Here is a 19,313-nt window from a genome sequence, read left to right on the forward strand (position 1 = left end):
GTGTGGTAATGGTGGGGCTGATGTAGCTCGTACAGTAAGCTCCAGGACATTCTTCTTCTTCCCCCTCCTTCCCATACACCTTCTTCCCCACCCCCTTCAGAACTGAGCAGCAATATTAACTCAAGGAAATACCACTTCAGAGGACCTCTTTACGAAATTGGTAGCACTGCAGGTTAATTCACTGGATCTTCACTTCTGACCATATGAATTTAATTATTTTAATTTGAATTATTTTTTATGTTTCAGCTTTTCCAGGTCTGCTCTATCCAGTGCAAGTAAACTATCAAATCCAATAAACTTCAGTTGCTTTTTCCCTAGGTTTTGCAAGACTCTTCTGTCTGTCAGCAATGAGCATGGGGTAGATAAACTTTATTTGGAAAGATGGTCTGGGATAGCTTGAGAAAAGTTTGTACCCTAAATGGAGTTTTCCTTCTGTACCTCTCCTATCCCTTTTTAGTCTGTGATTGGATTCAGAAACCTAGCTCTATTGTGATTTCCCAACAAGGGCACCCTACTGGTCTAGTCTTCCTAAATTAAGACCTAGCGATGTTGTTCTACCTCTTTTCCTTCCCTTTTAAAAATTCTTCTTTGTTCAGTGCTTTGATTTTTGTCACTAGTCGAAAAGGAAGAAATTCATATTCTTATTTACGTTAAGGAGTGGCTGATAAAAACAAGCGCTATTCTCCTTGAAGATGTCGCATATTAAGAGGAGTCCCTGTAGTGGCACTCCTGTGCCGAACAGTATGACAATACGTTGTGGGGATGTTTTCTAGTACAGAGATCTTACTTATATTCCCCAAGTTTAGGGAGACTGGGCTTCCAGGTTTGCCCAGGACAATCTCATTTTATGCCTGTTATCGTGGAGTAATTATTAGAGGAAACTGCTTTCACTTCCCAAATTTCCCCCATCTGTATGATAAATTAGATGAGCACCCTACCAAAATCACCACAGGCAAAATCAAGTTTCATCAAGTCAGCTTTCATATATAAAGTACAGAAGTGAAGAAGCCAGCTAATGCTCGTTACAGGGTGTTGTTGATTGCCAGCATTAAACACACTCTGTTGACAACAAATGGAATTTTGCTGCTGATGGGATATAACTAATTTGTTCCTAACTCTGTTATTTCGATTTGTCTGTAAAGTTAGCTCAGGATCTCAGGGGCTCTTCACATTAAGTTCTAACTTTGAATGACGTAAGTTCCTTAGGAACAAACGAAATAGTCAAATGCTACCTAATTACGCTCACTGACGTTTCCTTGTGAACATGTAAACTTCTTTCAGATCTTTGTGAGTGTGTAACCAGAGATGCTGCTGCTGTTTTTGAGTTGATTTTATCTGTGAGATACTATTTTTTTTAAAGATTTTATTTATTTATTTGACAGAGACAGCCAGCAGAGAGGGAACACAAGCAGGGGGAGTGGGAGAGGAAGAAGCAGGCTCCCAGTGGAGGAGCCTGATGTGGGGCTCGATCCCGGAACGCCGGGATCACGCCCTGAGCCGAAGGCAGACGCTTAACCACTGCGCTACCCAGGCGCCCCTCTGTGAGATACTATTATTTAAACCTGTTGATATCATATAGAATTGGCTTTTCAGAAAATAAAAATTAAGATCAAACCCAACTCAGGTGAAGGAGAGTAAGTCATCACCTGACCTCTGTGAGACAATATTCCTTTGTTCAAGTTGAACCCTCGGTCAAGTTGGGTTGCCCCAGGACCCATGGCACTGTGGGCAGCTCTCTGACAAAGACTGATTTCCCCCCAAAATTTGGCTTTGTTCAGTTCTTTGAGGGCTTTGAGGAACCGAACTTCGGGCTTGTAGTCTTCAGATGTTTTATGTGTAGAGGAATTCTAACATAAGAAATAGTAGGAAGTGGGAACTCTTCTGCCTTCCCATTCTCTCTCTCCTCCAAATCCACCCGTGATGTGACCCTGAGGGAACCTTTGACAAATTCTTCTAGGGTGAAGTAATAATGACAGCACTGGCAATGTGAGTGCTAGTTCTGCCTGTGGCATTTGGTGTAATCAAGGGTCTGTCCTCACAGACCACCATGGATGGCAGGAGAGGGGTAAGGAGGGAGACGGAGGAGGAAAGACCAGAAGGGTCCCTTGCTGAAGACCGCCAATGACCCATGGCTGACATCCTCTCCTTATATTCTGAGAAGAGGAATCTGAGGACTATCCAACATCTGGTAATTACTCACCTGTGTGCTGGCTAATGATTGTGGTAATGAGATGGAGCAGGGCCAATCGTCTTCCTGCTGTGCTCTTATTAGTGAGAGATAGCATCTTCTTGTCATGTTTCCATTTTTATACCATGTGTAACCTAGGTGAGGAGGGGATGGTTAAGGTGCAATTGAGATAGCGGGGTAGAGAGGTAGAACATGTCTGGGGAGAACAAGTAGGAATGGGACAATCAGCCACTGGGGAGAAAGCTTACTGGGACAAGTAGAGATAAAGGGTTGGGACAGAACAGGGTCTTGCTAGAAAAGAAGCCTAGGAAATATGCTAGTCACCTCTCTCCACTGTTACAGGTAATACTGCTATGTAATAAACAACCTCAGAACTTAATGACCAAAAGTTACAATGATTTCTGTTCAGATCTTAGCTGGATTGAAAACATCCAGGATCTCTCTCATCATTCAGTAGTCTAATATCTTTTCAACATGGTTCTGGCTTCAAAAAGGAAACATTCTGAGAGGAAAATCCACAATATACAGGGCTTATCAATAACCTACAGGGGGCCTCTGGGTGGTGTAGTCGGTTAAGTGTCCGACTCTTGGTTTCAGCTCAGGTTGTAATCTCAGTGTCGTGGTATTGAGCCCCACATCAGGCTCCACGCTCAGCACAGAGTCTGCTTAAGATTCTCTCTCCCTCTGCCCCTCACACTCATGTTTTTCCTCTCTCTCTTTCTCTCTCTCATAAAAAAGTCTTTAAAAGAAAATAACCTACGAAGAAAGAAATAATTAGGACTGCTGGATCTGATTCTGGCTTTGCCTTCAATGTCATCAACTTGAGTGATTTGCTTTACTTCTGTGGACCTCAGATTCTTCTTCCATGGAAACAAGGAGTAGACTAAATGATTTTGAAACTTCTTTAATGCTTATTTACAAGGACTATGCTGTTCTTATCCATTTTTCAGGAACCTTGGGTGGAATCTGGAAATAGAGTAGAAAATAGCATATTGATTATTATTACTTCATGGTCCAAACCAACCTACTCTCAGTTCTTGTTGCCTCCTTTTACAAATTCTCTGCTTCGATCCAGGGGATGTACTTTAGTCTTCCACCAAACTTCCTGCTTTTCTCAGCTCAGCTATTTCATTCATGTCTATTACAGGTTATCAGTTTAGCACCCAGATCTCTTAATTTCAAGTGTAGTGCACTTTGCAGTATAGTTACTCCACTGTTAGGCATGCCTCACTCACTCCCATCCCCCCAAACTCAACCCCTGAAAACGTTCCTAATTCTTTGAAGTCGAACTGAAAGCATAACCTCCAGCATGTAGTTTACGCCTCTTACTCCAATGGGAAGTGACATCTCCCTCCTCTGAACTTTTTCTGATTATTAGTTCTACTCACATGATACTTACATGTATGGTTTATATTTCCAAACAGAGTATGATCTAAAGAGCTCACTTCACAAATTTGATCGAAAGGCCAGTTGAAAGAATTGGTCTTTATGGAGGGCTGTTGAAAGGATGATCAGGACATCAACTCTGCTAAAAGAGCCTAAAACTTACATCTGGTTCAAGCTATACCGTTAAGACTACATGGTCGTACTGAACTCTCTTGCCCTCCGCTATGAAGATATTTACATTGAGTTGTAGCTTGGTATTACATCCTCAGATTTTATTGAGTGATAAGAGTCTATTCCATGTTGTGAGAGGCATCTTTTTTTTTTTTTAAAGATATTTATTTATTTATTTGAGGGAGAGAGAGAAAGCACAAGGAGGGGGAGGGCCAGGCGGAGGGGGAGAAGCAGACTCCCTGCTGGGCAGGGAGCCGGACACAGTGCTCGATCCCAGGACCCTGAGATCATGACCTGATCCAAAGTCAGACGCTTGACCGACCGAACCACCCAGGTGCCCTGGTTAGCGGCACCTTCTTGTCAACATCTCCCAGTGACTCCTATCTCAGAAATATATTTTAGGGTAGATGTTTCATTTTCCCTAAGGTACTGTTGCCTTTTTTTACTCCTCAAGAATGGGACCTCTAAAACCAATTCTATTGTTTCGTTGTTTTTGTTCTGTTGTTGTTCTGTTTTTGATTGTTTCTTTTGGCTACCAGTTTGCCCAGAGCCAAAGTTGTGATGCAATTGCAAAAGTTGTCGTGTTCTTAGTCATTTTAAGTGGGCAAATATGTCTGCTTCTCTTAAGATAAGCATTTGTTTTGAAGGCTGTTTTTTGATTTTTTTCTTTATTCTACTTTTTTTTTTAACAGACACACCTATTTTTGTAATTGTTTTAAAATTTTATTTTTTCATAATGGCATTCTATTTACAGTTAATTCTTTAATCCATCAAGAATTTATTTTGACATTTTTTGGGAGGGGAAGTTCTACACATTATTCCAAAGTATTTGGCCAATAGTATTAAATTAGCTATTGAATAATCAAACCTTTGCTGATTATGAAGAAAATTTTGTTCTTTTTACACATTTTGAAATATATAAGTAATGCATGAATACATCGCCACTGTGAATAATTCCAAGAATGTAGATAAAGCAAATTGCCCCGTTTAGTCTCACGTGGACTATTAATTTCAATTTTTCCCTCAGAGGATATGTTATCAGTTCGCTCCTTAATTTTATCAGTTCGCTCCTTATCCTTCCAGTTCTATCCTATGCGTTTAGGTGCATGTATGAACATGTCGAATATATAGTTTTGTTAAATGGGGGGTTTATACATAAATACATTCATATAATATATATTGTACTATAACCAATTTTTATTCACTGATTATGGAGATCCATCTATAGCAGTGCCTTTAAATAGAGCTGATTCTTTTTTAATAGCTTCATTGTATACCATTGTATAAATAGTAATTTAATTCATAACTTTCATACTGATAAGTTTTAGATTATTTCCAATTTTTCACTTGGATAAAAAAAGCTCCAATAATTTTCCATGCATCTTTATACTCCAGAGTAAGTATTTACTTAGAATGATTTCCACATAACTGGAAATGAAATATATATATTTCCAGAAAGTCTCTATTGATATGTATCTCTCCTGATAGTGTATAGTAATAAATATGTTTCATCGTCTTCAGTAGAACTAGATGTTTTAATGTGTGTAACTTTTGTGCTTCTAAATGTGTCTGAATCATATTGGAGTTTATAGTGGTCTTGTGGTTATCTACTTATTCAATTCAGACCATATATCCTCGGAGTCCTTCAACCTTAACTGCTGTATATGTAAAATAAGAAATGCAGAACTCTTTTGTTTCCCTAGCCCTTCGTTCTGTACTTCCTAAACTTAGAATTTGTAATCTGGAATGTTAGAGCCAGACAATTGTTACTAAATATATAGTTAACTTATATCTCATCTCTTTCAAAAATTATCTTGTATATTTTCATTCCCTTTTGTAAGCCTACTTCCAACAATAACTGTATGATTAGCTAGTTTCAGTGCTTAAATTCAGAGTAGTATACCACTACTTTTCTTTCTTAAGCTATCTATTTTCACCCCTTGATTGGTACTCAAATAGGTGTTTCCATTTTGCTAAATGGATATTGTTTCAGGGCAGGTTCCCTAGAGACAGACTCTGAGACGGACATGTACATGCTGGAGGTCGACTGGGGAGTGAGCTTGGCAATAACACTTATAGGGGAGTGAGGGAAGCAGGATGGGCAGGGGAAGAACTGTCACAGCAGTTGCAACACAGGTTTTAGCCAAATCTAAGGAAAGCTCTGGAGATGGGATGGTCCTCTAGAGTTGCCCCAAATTTTGGAGCAAAGGGGTAGACATTTGGACTTCCAACTGGACTAGAGATTGTATGTGGTCTGCCCTCTGGAGGAGTGTAATCTTGGTTTCCCATCTGCTGAAGATAATTTGTAGAGAGGCAATCAACTATGCTCCCTCAGCAGCCAGCACTCCTGGCAGTTGGGAGAGTGAGTATGTCTTTCCCGAAGTGGGAGATGCACAGCATCTACTATAAATAGCAACTTTACCTGAAATATAATTTTTTTTGAAATTTCTCTGAGTTCAAAGACTGTCTATTTTTTTAAAAGATTTTATTTTTAAGTAATCTCTACATCCAGTATAGGGCTTGAATTTACAACCCCAAGATCAAGAGTCACATGCTCTGCCGACTGAACCAGCCAGGTCCCCAAAGACTTTCTGTTTTTTAAGAAATGTTATTTCAGTATAGTTGACACACGGTGTTACATTAGTTGCTGGTGTACAACATAGTGATTCAACTTCTGTATACATTATGTCATGCTTACCACAAGTGTAGCTCCCATCTGTCACCATACAACCGTTTTACTTTGTCATTGGCTATATTCCCCATGCTGTGCCTTTTATTCCCATGATTTATTCATTCCGTGACTGGAAGCCTGTATCTCCCACTCCCTTCACCCATTTTGCCCCCCCCCCAACCCTGAAGTAGAATTTTTAACTTCTCAACTTTTTCCCCTCAAAATTGCATGGATGTTACTTGCTTTCTGGAATTTCATGGTGCAGGGAGAAATATGAGGCTGATCAGATTCTTATTTTTTTCTAGGTAACCTGTTTTGTCCATCCAGATACATTTTTGCTTTTTTCTCAAATTCAAACTTTGCACCAGAATATGTCAGACATGAGTGTGTCTATTCATTAATCATGCTTTGTACTCTGCAATTGAAAACCGTCTTCTTCTGTTGTACCACCAATTACTGCCCTATTTCTTTTGTTTCTTCTTCAGGAACACTGATTTTCTTCGTGAATGTAAGTTTCCATGCTCTTGTCTTCGTATCTACCTGCTTTCTTTTTGATATCATCTTTTGTCTATTTTTTCTATCTTCTGTGAATGCTTCGCAAATCTGTTCTCATCGCTGATTTACTTTCCTGCAGTGTTAAATCTGTTCTTTCCTCATTGGGCTGTGAATTTAAATTTCATTATTACGTTTCTCTATCTCTTGATGTCTTTCTCTCACTCAGCTATGTCCCTCTCCATCTGAGCCTGTATCTCATGCAGTCTTTTGTCATCTCAGCTGATTTCACCATTTTCCTTCTAGTTACAGTCTCTACTTTCTTTCTTGAGATCAACCAATGCTTTATTTATAAAAGTTGCCTTCATAACATGTAGCACAGGTTCAAGAAAGTGTGATTATCTCCTGCACCTTCAGGCTAATATTTCCCTTCCCTGATATAACAACATCTTTTTGTTAGGACTCACTTTTTAATTTGATGAATTTTCACTTGCTGCTAAATGGTGAGGTTCAATCCAGGCTCGGTGTCAATTCCCCTCATTTGCTCTCCTGTCCGGCAGAGTGCTGAAAGCATCCTCCTTTGTGATATCTAGCTGAATGACAACTGATTTACATAGCTCCTAACAGATATCTGGGATCCTGGGACCATTAAGCCACCGCCCCTCTCCCAACCAAGAAGGGATTTTCTCCTGCTCCTTTTGAATTTACATTATAAAGATGAATTAATTCTTGGATAAGTAGAAGCATTTTAGGATTTTGTGGTTCTTTTTTTAATGTGTGTATTTCTTTAATTTGGGTATTTCACCAAAATATCGTGTAAAACCCCGTAGATTCTAGCATGCATAACCCTGTTGCTTTTCTTCCAGCTTAAGAGTTCAGAAGACAATTTACCACCATCTTGGTATTTGAGCAATGGTTATGTTCCATTTCTAGGGACTTAAACTCTTCGATAGATTTTTTTTTTTCTTACAGAGGCCCTATATCGGGGTGGGAGAACTTTGCTAGCCAGCTTGTGTGCATGCCCGTATTGGCTGCTACCATGTTTCCTGGTTCGGGGAGGTTCCATGTCTCTGAGATAGGGTGGGGAATACTTAGTGGCAATTGGCAGACGTTTTTTCTTTCTCCTTTATATTTTTAGAGTTCAGATCCACAAGTTAGTTTGTGCCTGTGCCTCCAGTAGTATGCTGGTCCTTTGACTATTTCTTTTGAGCTCTGGTTCCTCATCTTCCCTTGCTCTGCTCTGTATTACATGGAGCAGGCCCTTACAGGCTGGGTTCTGTCTTCCATGTCAGCTGGCTTCTGGCTGGGTTCTGCCAAAGAGAGGCGCTGATGGCAGATTGGAATATGGGAGGAAATGAGAAACCATGTATTTCTTTTTCTGTCAGTCTGTCTGTCTGTCTCTCTCTCTCTGCCTCAGGTATGGGCAGTGGCCCCTTCGCTGCAGCCTCTTCAGAGCCCCAGCTTTCAGGAGACAGCTCCATCCACTTTCACCTTGCAGATCCCTTTCTGATTCTAGCCCTCACCCTGTGGCCCTTTTCTAAGAATGGGAGCAGCTTCTTGCTCTTGCCGCTGCTGAGTTGCCTCACTCTTGTGTTTTGCTTCTCTGTTTTTCCATCAGCTACATAGCCCATCCCCTTGTCATCTCTCTTTTGGAAAACCTAGTGATGTTTCCGTGTTTTTTTTTTTTTTTTAATATTTCATTTATTTATTTGACAGAGAGAGAGACAGCCAGAGAGAGAGGGAACACAAGCAGGGGGAGTGGGAGAGGGAGAAGCAGGCTCCCAGCAGAGGAGCCTGACGTGGGGCTCCATCCCAGAACGCCGGGATCACGCCCTGAGCCCAAGGCAGACGCTTAACGACTGAGCCACCCAGGTCCCCCTGTTTCCGTGTTCTTGACTTAGGCCTGATGAGAGCATCAAATTTCTCAAACTGTTGCTTTGTTTTATAGAAATCACTTCTAGAGTCTGGGAGTCCTGAATTTCCAGTGTTGTTGCAACCTTACAGACCTCTCCATGGTTTTTCTTTTTAAGTATTTCAATGGAGAAAGTATAGGAGGGCAAATACGACACCATTTGCTAATAACCTATCATAATACATTTGTCTCTGGCTACACAATTAAGTATAATTTCATTATATCCTCAGGCCATTGTTCTTTGTAGGAACCCATCTCCAATGACAAGGTACAAACCATTGAGAAGCAAAACTTTGAATCATTATTTCATCTGAAAGCTAGTTTTACGATGTTTCTGTGAGACTGTGGACACTCTGCTATGAAGACTTGGTAGCAGAGAAGGCAAGGAATTTTTAGGGAAGCAATATCCTAAGAAGTGACACTGTAGTTATTCAGAATTTGGCAGGAATTATTCCCATTTATGGCACAATATGCACGATTAGACATGTTTATTCTGCAGACCATTGGCTTGGTGTTTGTAGAGTGTAGGGATCCTCCAGACCACTGTCACATCTGACACCAATATCAAGTTTGGGGTCCCCAAGAACACCACAGGTTCAATGATTTACAGAAGGACTGAAAGAACTTCCTGAAAGCCACTATACTCACAGTTACAGCATATTACTGCTAAAGGGTAGAGGTTAAAATTAGCCAAGGGAAGAGACACAGGGGACAAAGCCCAGGAAAGTTTCAAGTGTGAAGCTTCCAGGTGTCTTCTCCCAGTGAAGTCATAAACAACATTAATTTTTCTTGGCAGCAATATGTGACGATACACACAAAATATTGCCTATCGAGGACACTCACCCAAGCCCTGTTGTCCAGAGGTTTTACGGAAGCTAAGTCACAAGAGCGTGGTTGACCCCTGACACACGGCTAGCCTTTAGTGTCCAGCCCATCTCGAGGTCAAGCTGATACTACATGTCCAAAATCTCTACTGTAAGTCATGTTGTTAGACTATCTAGAGTGACTCGAGGTCCCGCAGTGAGGAAAGACACTTTCAGCAGGCAAGACCTTCCAAGAGCTCAGCTCGCAGGAGCTGAGGGCAAAGTCCAGGCCTCTGGTTGAGTAAGGCTATTTTTTTACTACTCGGTGTCCAAATATCCAGAACTAAGCTAGAGTTCTGAACTTTCGGGTGGAATAGATAGGGAGCTTTATGGCCCAGCCTGGAAGTAGCCTGCTTCCCTCTGCACATTTTTCTTTGGTTATAGAACTTGGTCATGTGGATTCTACCTAACCTCAAAGGGGCCTGGAAGTGTCATGTAGCTGTGTATAGGAGGACAGTAACATAGGCTAGTAGCTCTGTCACAGTGGTCCTTTCTAGTTCATGGTCTTGGGAACAACATAGTGCCGGGATCATGTGACCTGAAAGTCTAGAATGTGAGCTAAGAGTTCAAAAATGCTACAGGGATGATGGAATGTAAACTTACTGAGTAACAGGAGTCAGTTAATGGGAAGGGAACCAGTAGACTATACAGCAAGAGGCGCATGAATGGCCTGTGATTTGAAGTTGACGCAAGGCCAAACTTCCAGTGTGATTTTGTGCCTCATCAAATAATAAATACTGATCAGTGATTTCTGATTGGAGTCTCTTGTTGAATGTTTGTGTTTTTTTCTCCTCAGAAGATTAAAATAAACGTTGGAAATAAGGAAATAAATTAGATGACTGAACTATGGACTCTGGTCCATTAATCCCATATAACATTACTACAAGAATAAATTGTAGGCTAAGTGCTTGTTGAGTACTGGAATTCTATCCTGATTCTCAGAAAGTAGTATGAAGTCCTCTTTCACTTGAGAAACAGAGAAAAACGGCAAAGCAATTTAATTTGGAATTTATCAGTCTTATTTAGGCCCTTTATCCTGTGGTGAAAGTGCTCTAGCCCTGGCTCGAACATTCTTCAAGGGATGCATTAGCACTTTCTAAGGTTGAACAGAGTAGCCATTCTTGCTTTTGATCAGATGTTTAAGACTGCTCTCTCTTTCTCTCTATAATGTATTGACAGAGATGTAAATGTCCAACACATAAGGAATGTGTGTTCTCAGAAGAGCAAAAAGAATCTTATGAATAGTTGCATTGGAGTTCACAACTCAAATGTACAGAGAACTACTTGGTCCTCTACATTCTCTTCCGCAGGATGACAAAATGACAGTGTGGGGGCGGGGGGACCCCTGACATGGGATCATTGGGATGGGACAAAGGAAACTGACTTTTCTTCAATGATTGATCTCTAGTGGCGCTCCATTTTTTCCTCCATTTCTCACCTTCCAAATATACGTATACGCACAAGGAAGTCGAGGACATTGACTGAGGTGCAGGGTTCAGGGGACCACTTTGGGCATGTGAGTTCCCCCAGAGTGTCTTCCTCCTCTAAATAGTCAGCAGCCTTGTGAGGGAGCAATTATATAAACTCTGCTCTGGGTCCTAACAAGACCCAGCCTTTCTTTTTTCTTACTTGCTTTTCTTCTGTGAGGTGGGTTGCCTTTCTTCACCTTTGGAATGGTAATACACTTCCCTCAACAATTTTACATTTCTTCCTTAAAGCTCATCACTAGAAGTGTTAGTATTTATTTCTCTCCTCTTTACTTTATCCAGTTGGTTATTCCTGGGTTTGGGGAGAACATCTGGATCTCACTTCCACATGCACCAGATGCTACTGGACTCCTATTCTGCCAAAATAACTAGGAGAGATGGTAGTCAGTAAATGTGGTGCTGTAACAGATCATTTTTTGAAATCTCAAAGGCTTCACTAAATTAAATCGGATTTCTCTCTGTCATGGTATCATAGTCTAATACAGTCAGTAGGGGGACAAGTTTTCTTGGCATGACCATTCAGGAACCTAGGTTTCTTTCATCTTTTAATGCTTTGTTTCCATCATATTCAGTCTGGGCTGCAAGACTTCCAGAGAAGGAAAGGAAAGTGGGATAGAGAGTTTCATGGCCAGGCCCGGAAATAGTCTGCTTCTCTCTGCACATTTTCCATTGGGCTCAGAACTTGGTCATGTGGACTCAACCTAACCTCCAAAGGGGCTGAGGAAGATAGTTTAACTGTGTATAGGAGGACACGAAATTAACCTAGTGGCTCTGTCACAATGGTCCTTTCTCCTTCTGGTTTTTGGGAACAATATAGTGCAGAGTTCACGTGACCCGAAGGTCACCCCAGCACTGGACAATCGTGGTGCCCACTGTGGCATTTGAGAGTCTGGCTGCTCTGGAGCACATGGACCTCAGGAAAACTGAAGACCTGTAAGGATATTTTTATGGTCATTTTGTTGAATATTTTTACAATATGTTTTTGTAGTCCATTGCTGAATATTTTAAAATAAATGCGTAACAATTATAAATAGCATCCAGAGGCAGTTAAGGCACAGAGGACACGATATCCTGCACATCAGATACCCTGAGCCCCATTCGATGAGCATCATAGGGCTAAACTTTGAATTACGCAAACCTTGTGTTCTGTTGAGTTCTGGAATTTCGGGGGTTAGGCTAGGAGAGTGGGCCTTGCACCATCTCCAGTGGATAGCCAGATAGCGCAGCTGCGTGTGCGATGTCTGCCAGCAAGGGCCTTACATAATAATGGGAGACAGACAGAGGTTGAAGAAGGGTTGCTTTTCAAGAAAGATGGCAGCATGGGCCAGCTGATGGCTTTGGTAGCTGGCATCAGGGAGAGAGGAAACAATTGTTCTTATGCAAAGGTTAGAAGACCCAGCTCGGTTACCCGGTGAACTAACTACCTTTGCGTAGTTTAATGAAACACTCATTGCCCTACAGAGTTAAGTTTGCTTTGTTGGTGTATACTTTCTTTAATCCCTCAGAACCCTGTTGATCAGATCACTACAGGATTTCCTGTCTTCCTCAGCGAGATAAGAGTAGTGGTTTGGAATCATATTTGCCAAGTTTCTGATACTCTTTCCTTTAAGTGGTGGAGTCTGATTTCCCTCTCCTTGAATATGGGCTGGTCCGAGTGACTTGCTTCTAATGAATAGACTGTGACAAAAGTGGTGCTGTTTGTGACTTCCCAGACTAAACCACAAAGGTCTTTGCCTTGGCTGTCTGCTTCCCTTGGGAGCTTTGCTCTTAGAACCCAGGTGCCACACTATAAGAAAGCTCGGGCCTCACAGAGCTGCATCGTGTAGACACATGGATGACAGCCCCAGCTGAGGTTTCAGCTGACAGCAAGCATCACCAGGCAGAAACCTGAGTGAGGAAGCCTTCCAGATAACTCCAGCTCCAGCCACCACCGGACTGTAACCACAAGAAATTCCCCAAGTGAGAGCCACCTAGCTGAGGCCAGTTAATCCCCAGGACTGTGAAAGATTAGAATGATAATAATAAAATACCTGTTGGGTTTTTTAAAAATTTATTTATTTGAGAGAGAGAGTGAAATGGAGCAAGGGGAGGGGCAGAGGGAGAGGGAGAAGCAGACTCCCTGCTGAGCAGGGAGGGGTGGGTCCCCCTCCCCAAACGGCGTTGGGCTTGATCCTGGGACTCTGGGATCATGACTTGAGCCAAACGCAGATGCTTAACCGACTGAGCCCCCCAGATTCCCCAGCTGTTGGTTTTTTAATGCAACCAAGTTTACTATGCAGCTATACATAACTAAACCACAAGGCAATGCTATGGAAAACCTGTTCTCAGTTTCCTCGAATTCCTCTGTGCCTCCTAAGGACTTTAAGCTCTAGTATTTGAAAGAGTGCAGTATTTGGAGCCTGGGGGACAGAGGGCATAGCGATGCAGACTGCCCGGTCCTTGAAGCCCAGCTCTAGCCCATGGCAGTGCCCAGGAGTGAGGGAGAGCTTTCTCCTGCAATCTCCCAAAGTAACGCCACCAAGTAAATTATATTGGAGCTGCAAAATGTATGTTCCTTGGGTCTTCTATAAAAGGGGAAGGGATAAAATCATCTTTGGAAAACTTTGATGTTTTAATTCTCCTGCAATCAACAATCTAAGTAAAAACAGGTGCTTAATAGAACAAATGTAGGTTCTGGACATGGGTTGTAAGCACGCCTACTTCCGCCGGAAGATAGATGGCTGCCCTTCAGCCACTTCTCTCTGAACATTTCCTAGTCATCTGCATGATATTGATAACTTACCTACCTTGCGGGATTCTTTTAAGAATCAATTGAGATAATGTATGTAATTCAGTGAGCCCAAGGCTTGACAATACCCAGTAAGTGTACAGTAAGTATTAGGCAGTTTTATTATACGAGGTGTCACCGATTATCCACAGCATCTTACTCTGAGGAAATATCGCTGTTTCGCTGTTGGTTAACAATCTGTGTCTGATAGCCCCTTCCCCCTCCCCCTTTGGTGATGATCCAGCAGTGTTCACAACACCTGGTGACAGCTCAGCTAAGTGCTAGCTGGATACACTTGAACAATTCCCTCAACCTGCAGTGTTTGCCCATCTATACCATGGAGGTGATAACAGCCACGGTCCGGCATGGCTGCAAAAATTTAATGGGGCTGTTTGGGACTAAGGCCACCCAAGGTCAGGAAGAGGGACTGTTGTGTCTTCTAAGGAAGCTATGGGAGTCACAGCTATTAGGAAAACAAAATACCCAGTCAACTTTTTTCTTCGAGTGTGACTAGAGTCTTAATTTTGCTTCCAGTGCTTCCAGGTGGTGTGGATGGGATGCCACACTGGCTCATCACCGTGACAGAGAACCACGTACGGAGCGAGGCTGCCCCCCGAAAATGGCAAGGCTCCGGAGCTGGTGCCACTTTCCTCCTATTCGTAGCAGTCTGGGACTGAGCCTCTGAAAAGGGGTCGCAGCGCTGGCGTCACAGGTAAATCTAATATCACTTCACTGAGACTAATGCACGGGTCTTTAATTCTTCCCTGAGTTTTTAAAAAAAAATATTTTTCTCTCCTCCCTTCCCCTGTGGGGCAGAAGTAGGCGATTATATAGCCACTGGTGGAATATATTTGACAAGGGCCTGTTGCTGTAGCGACACAACCCAATTGAATCTATAACTGAATTTGTAGCGTCTCAATTTCCACTAGATTCTTCTTCAGGTGGGGCATTTTCCTCTGTTTGCTCCCAGTAAACACCACCCCCCACCGTCCTCTCCACCCCTCGTTGTAGAATTGTCCTGTGAAAGACTAACAACTATGCTTTGTTTTTCTTTACACTATTCTTTATTTTCCTGAGTATTCGTCAACCTGATAAATACTTGAAATTGTCAATATTGATTCAGAATCTGAATAGAGTATATGTTATATTTCAATATGTACTTTAAGAATGTGTTAATATTTAAGAACCCAAACCTTCGGATTATACCTCAATTTGGCAGAAGTAATACTACTCTGTCTCAATATTTGGAATGAATTTAACATACATTTTTTTCCCTCTCTACAGCCAGTTTTGGCAGTAAAGAATTGAATTTCATATCAAGGCACAGTATAAAAATACAGAAGGGGATTTGTAAATACTAATTATTCAAATCCAAATCCATATATTCTTATTTTTCTTACTGATTTTAATACTGTCAACATTCAGGCAAATTGGTTTCTTTCTTGACATTTTTTTCGGGAGCATATTAACTTGTGTTAGATTACAAGAAAAAATGAGAAATTCAGTAACTATAAGAATAAACGACTGAAAAAGTAGGTGTTTGAGGAAGAGAACCATATCAGTAGTTCGTACATTTTCGACCAAAAAATGCTGTTCTCTCGTTAGACCTTCAGCACTTTTTTCAGCTGTGGAACCTTAGTAACATCCCAGTTTCTAGTTACCATCTATTGATCTGTGATTCAAGAATCAAGAAATATGGTTGAATGCATGCTGATTTCTTTGTGTCATTTTGAAACTTTGTTAATAAGCATCCAGAAATTACCTGCCTTGTGGCCTTTTGCATTTTCTAAAATAAGCACAGAGCAAGTAATGCTTGAGTAAAGATGTTATTCTTAAGTTTTAAATCTTGGCACAACCCACTGAGAAGAACTGGCTGTCACATACCCAACTCATACTCCACACTCTGCCTCTAAGGTAGGCTTCAGCAATTTGCCTCTGTAAGTAACAGAAATGCACGCCCATGCTCATGCCTTCTGTATTGTAAAACTCTTCTTATTAAATATTGAGTGGATATAGAAGAATGTTTATAAAATATGTATAAGTAAAATAATAATATAAGGAATGCCCATGTACCCTCATCAACCAGTTTCAGAACAAGGATAATATCTATGAGACCTTCAGATTCATTCTGATCTCAACCCCATTGCCTCCCCGTTCAGAGGCAAGTCCTCGATTTTTTTTTTAAATTGAAATATAGTTGACACACAGAGTTACATTAGTTTCAGGTGTACAATGTAGTGATTCAGCAAGTCCATATGTTATGGCTACCATGTGTCCCATACGGGGCTCTTACAACATCATCGACTCTATTCCCTCTGCTATACCTTTCAGCCCCTTGACTTACTCATTCCCTAGCTGGAAAGCTATCTCTCCCACTCCCCTTCACCCATTTTGCCCATCTCCTTGATTTTTTTTAATCGTTTATCACACGCGTTTATATTCCTAAAAATCATTAAATTTTCCATGTTTTTTTTTTAAAAACACGATGCTTTGAACATACAGTATATATACATTCTTTTCCACCTTTTTTTTTTTTTTGGAAGAGCATTATGTTTCAGAGATTCATACACACTGTTCCCTGCGACTGCATTTCATCCATTTATACTACTAAGCACTATTCCATACTGTGCATGTGCTGCAACGTTATTTTTCCATTCTACTGTTGGTCTCCATGTGTGGGGGAGGGTTCCAGTTTAACGAAATCATCAACCATGCCAGTACAAACATGAACATTTTTATACGTGCATCCTAAGATGGACATGCCCTAATTTCTCTTGGACATACACTTAAAGTCATCGATTTCTAGCCCACAGGGTATGCACATTTTACCTTTTTGAAAACTGATGAATTTCTTTCTAAAATAATTGTAAAAATCTATTACATTTCCCCTCCTCCTTTCACCAGTCAGTGTATGATATTGTACACATTTTTAATTTTTGCCAGCTGGTCAATATATCATAGTGTCTATCTTTTTGTAGTTTGAATTAGTTTTTCCTGATTACTAATAAAATTAATCGCTATTTCATGTAATTAATCATCACTTAAATTTCCGCTTCTATGGAGTGTGTCTTTAAGATTTCTCTCTCTCTCTTTAAAATCGGGATATTTTTCTTTTCATTATTGATTTGTAAGAGTTCTTTATATAGTCTAGATATGAATTCTGGGTCACTCGTATTTGTTTCAAAAATCTTCTCCCCATGTGGCTTTTCATTATTTTGGGCTATCTCTAGAAGGTCTCAAACATAACATAGTCAAACTTATCAGTATTTACCTTTATTATTTTTATTTTTGTGTCTTTAAGAAATTTTCTCCTTAACAATGCTAAGAAGTATAATCTCTTATATTTTCTTCTGAAAGTATTATTAGTCACTATTCAAAGTTAAGTCCTGGGCGCCTGGGTGGCTCAGTCATTTGAGCATCTGACTCTTGGTTTCAGCTCAGGTCATGATCCCAGGGTCATGAAATTAGCCCCATGTCTGGCTTCATGCTCAGCAGGGAGTCCGCTTGAAGATTCTCTCCCTCTACCCCTCTCACCACTCGGTCTCAAATAAATAAATAAATCTTTTAAAAAAAACAATTAAGTTTTAAATCCCACTTAATTGATTGTTGCATTTGCTGTGAAGCAAGAACCCTATATAATTGTTTTCCCATTTAGGTAGCCAAATGTCACATCACCATATATTGGACCATCTCTCCCTTCTCCACAGATTTTCGGTAAAAGCTCTGTGATATACCAGGCTTCCATATATACATTAGATGATTTCTGTGACCTCTGTTTTCGTCCATTGGTCCATTTGGGCTATCTCTAGGCCATTACTTTGTTGTCTTATTAATATAGCTTCATAATAACTCTTGATTTCAGGGAAGGCAAGGCTCTCAACTTCTTAAGCCTTGGATAGTCTTGGCAATATGAAATTCCACATATATTTTAGGATAACTTTGTCAAGATTATAAAAAAATCATTTTGGCATTTGATGGGAATTTCATTGCATCTGTAAATCACTTTCAGTAGTTAAGGCTTAGAATCTTCCTGGATATTCTGCTGTTGCTGCATCCCATGTACTTTTATGTAAAGTTCTGTCATTATAATTCAGGTGTAAATATTTTCTAATTTCTGTTAATATTTCTTCTTTAATCTGTGTGATATTTAGTTGTTTATTTCTTTTTTTTTTTTTTTTAAGATTATTTATTTATTTATTTGACAGAGACAGCCAGCGAGAGAGGGAACACAGGCAGGGGGAGTGGGAAAGGAAGAAGCAGGCTTCCAGTGGAGGAGCCTGATGTGGGGCTCGATCCCAGAACGCTGGGATCACGCCCTGAGCCGAAGGCAGACGCTTAACGACTGCGCCACCCAGGCGCCCCTAGTTGTTTATTTCTTAAGTCTACAACGTTTGGATTTTAAAAATTATCTTTATAACATTGTTTTCTAACTTAATTGTTTTGTGGTCAGAGAAGAGAGTCTATGAAATCTTTTCGAATTTATTGAGACTAGCTTTATACTCCAGGACATGGTAAATTAAAAAAAAAGTTTATTACATATGTGTTTGAAATTGACTTTGTAACGAATTTAACCCAGACCAAAAGGTTATGATAAAAATTTTAGCTACTGACTTAAAGTATTTAATGATTGTAGGACTGTTTAATTTTTCAATTTCTCTCTGGCTTAGTTTTAATGAGATATTAATAATTTCATCACATCTATATTCTAGTTCATATTTTTCTTATCAGATATTTCTAATCTGCTGCTAAACCCATTTGTTGTCTTAAATTTTCAGTTATATTTCTGCCCCTTTGAAATGATTTAATTTTTTCAAATCTGCTTGTTTGCAGATGTATTATTCTTTATTCATATTTTATCTCCTTCTTTTATATCTTTAAATATATTGAACCTATTTAGAAAACCTACAGTGTTTCTAATCATTCAGTATCTGCATCATTCTGGGTCTGATTCTGTGCTTTATTATTTTTGCTGCTTTGCACTCACCATGTTTGATATTTTACTCCTTTGGACTGTGAATTCATATTTTTGGGAACTTGATCTAAGGGAATCCTTTGAGGTAAGGGTTGAAACTCAGTTTGTTCAGGGGTGCCTGGGTGTCTCGGTCGTTTAAGCATCTGCCTTCAGCTCAGGTCATGATCCAGGGGTCCTGGGATTGAACCATGGGTTGTTGTCCCTGCTCGGTGGGGAGCCCTGTTTCTTCCTCTCCCTCTGTCACTCCCCCTGCTTGTGCTTGCACTCTCTCTCTCTGTGTCACATGAATAAAATAAAAATCTTTAACAACAACAACAAAAAAAGAAACTCAGTTTGTTCAAAGGAGATTTGCATTCTGTCTAGTACCTGGGGCATGTTTAGACCAGGAACACTTTAACTATGTC

At 40.4% G+C, this 19,313-nt stretch overlaps 1 long non-coding RNA gene across 1 annotated transcript in view; it reads left to right on the forward strand.

The window, feature by feature from the left end:
- The window catches only part of LOC148106976 (uncharacterized), a 511,020-nt gene that overhangs the window by 275,329 nt on the left and 216,378 nt on the right, over window positions 1–19,313 (forward strand). The window contains exon 5 of the long non-coding RNA XR_015723363.1: window positions 14,472–14,649. This is a non-coding gene — a long non-coding RNA (uncharacterized LOC148106976). The remainder of the gene's footprint in view (window positions 1–14,471; window positions 14,650–19,313) is intronic.

This window comes from Ursus americanus, chromosome X (assembly GCF_024610735.1).
Source record: "Ursus americanus isolate L20-20 chromosome X, mUrsAme1.1.p, whole genome shotgun sequence".
Lineage (NCBI taxonomy): Eukaryota > Metazoa > Chordata > Mammalia > Carnivora > Ursidae > Ursus > Ursus americanus.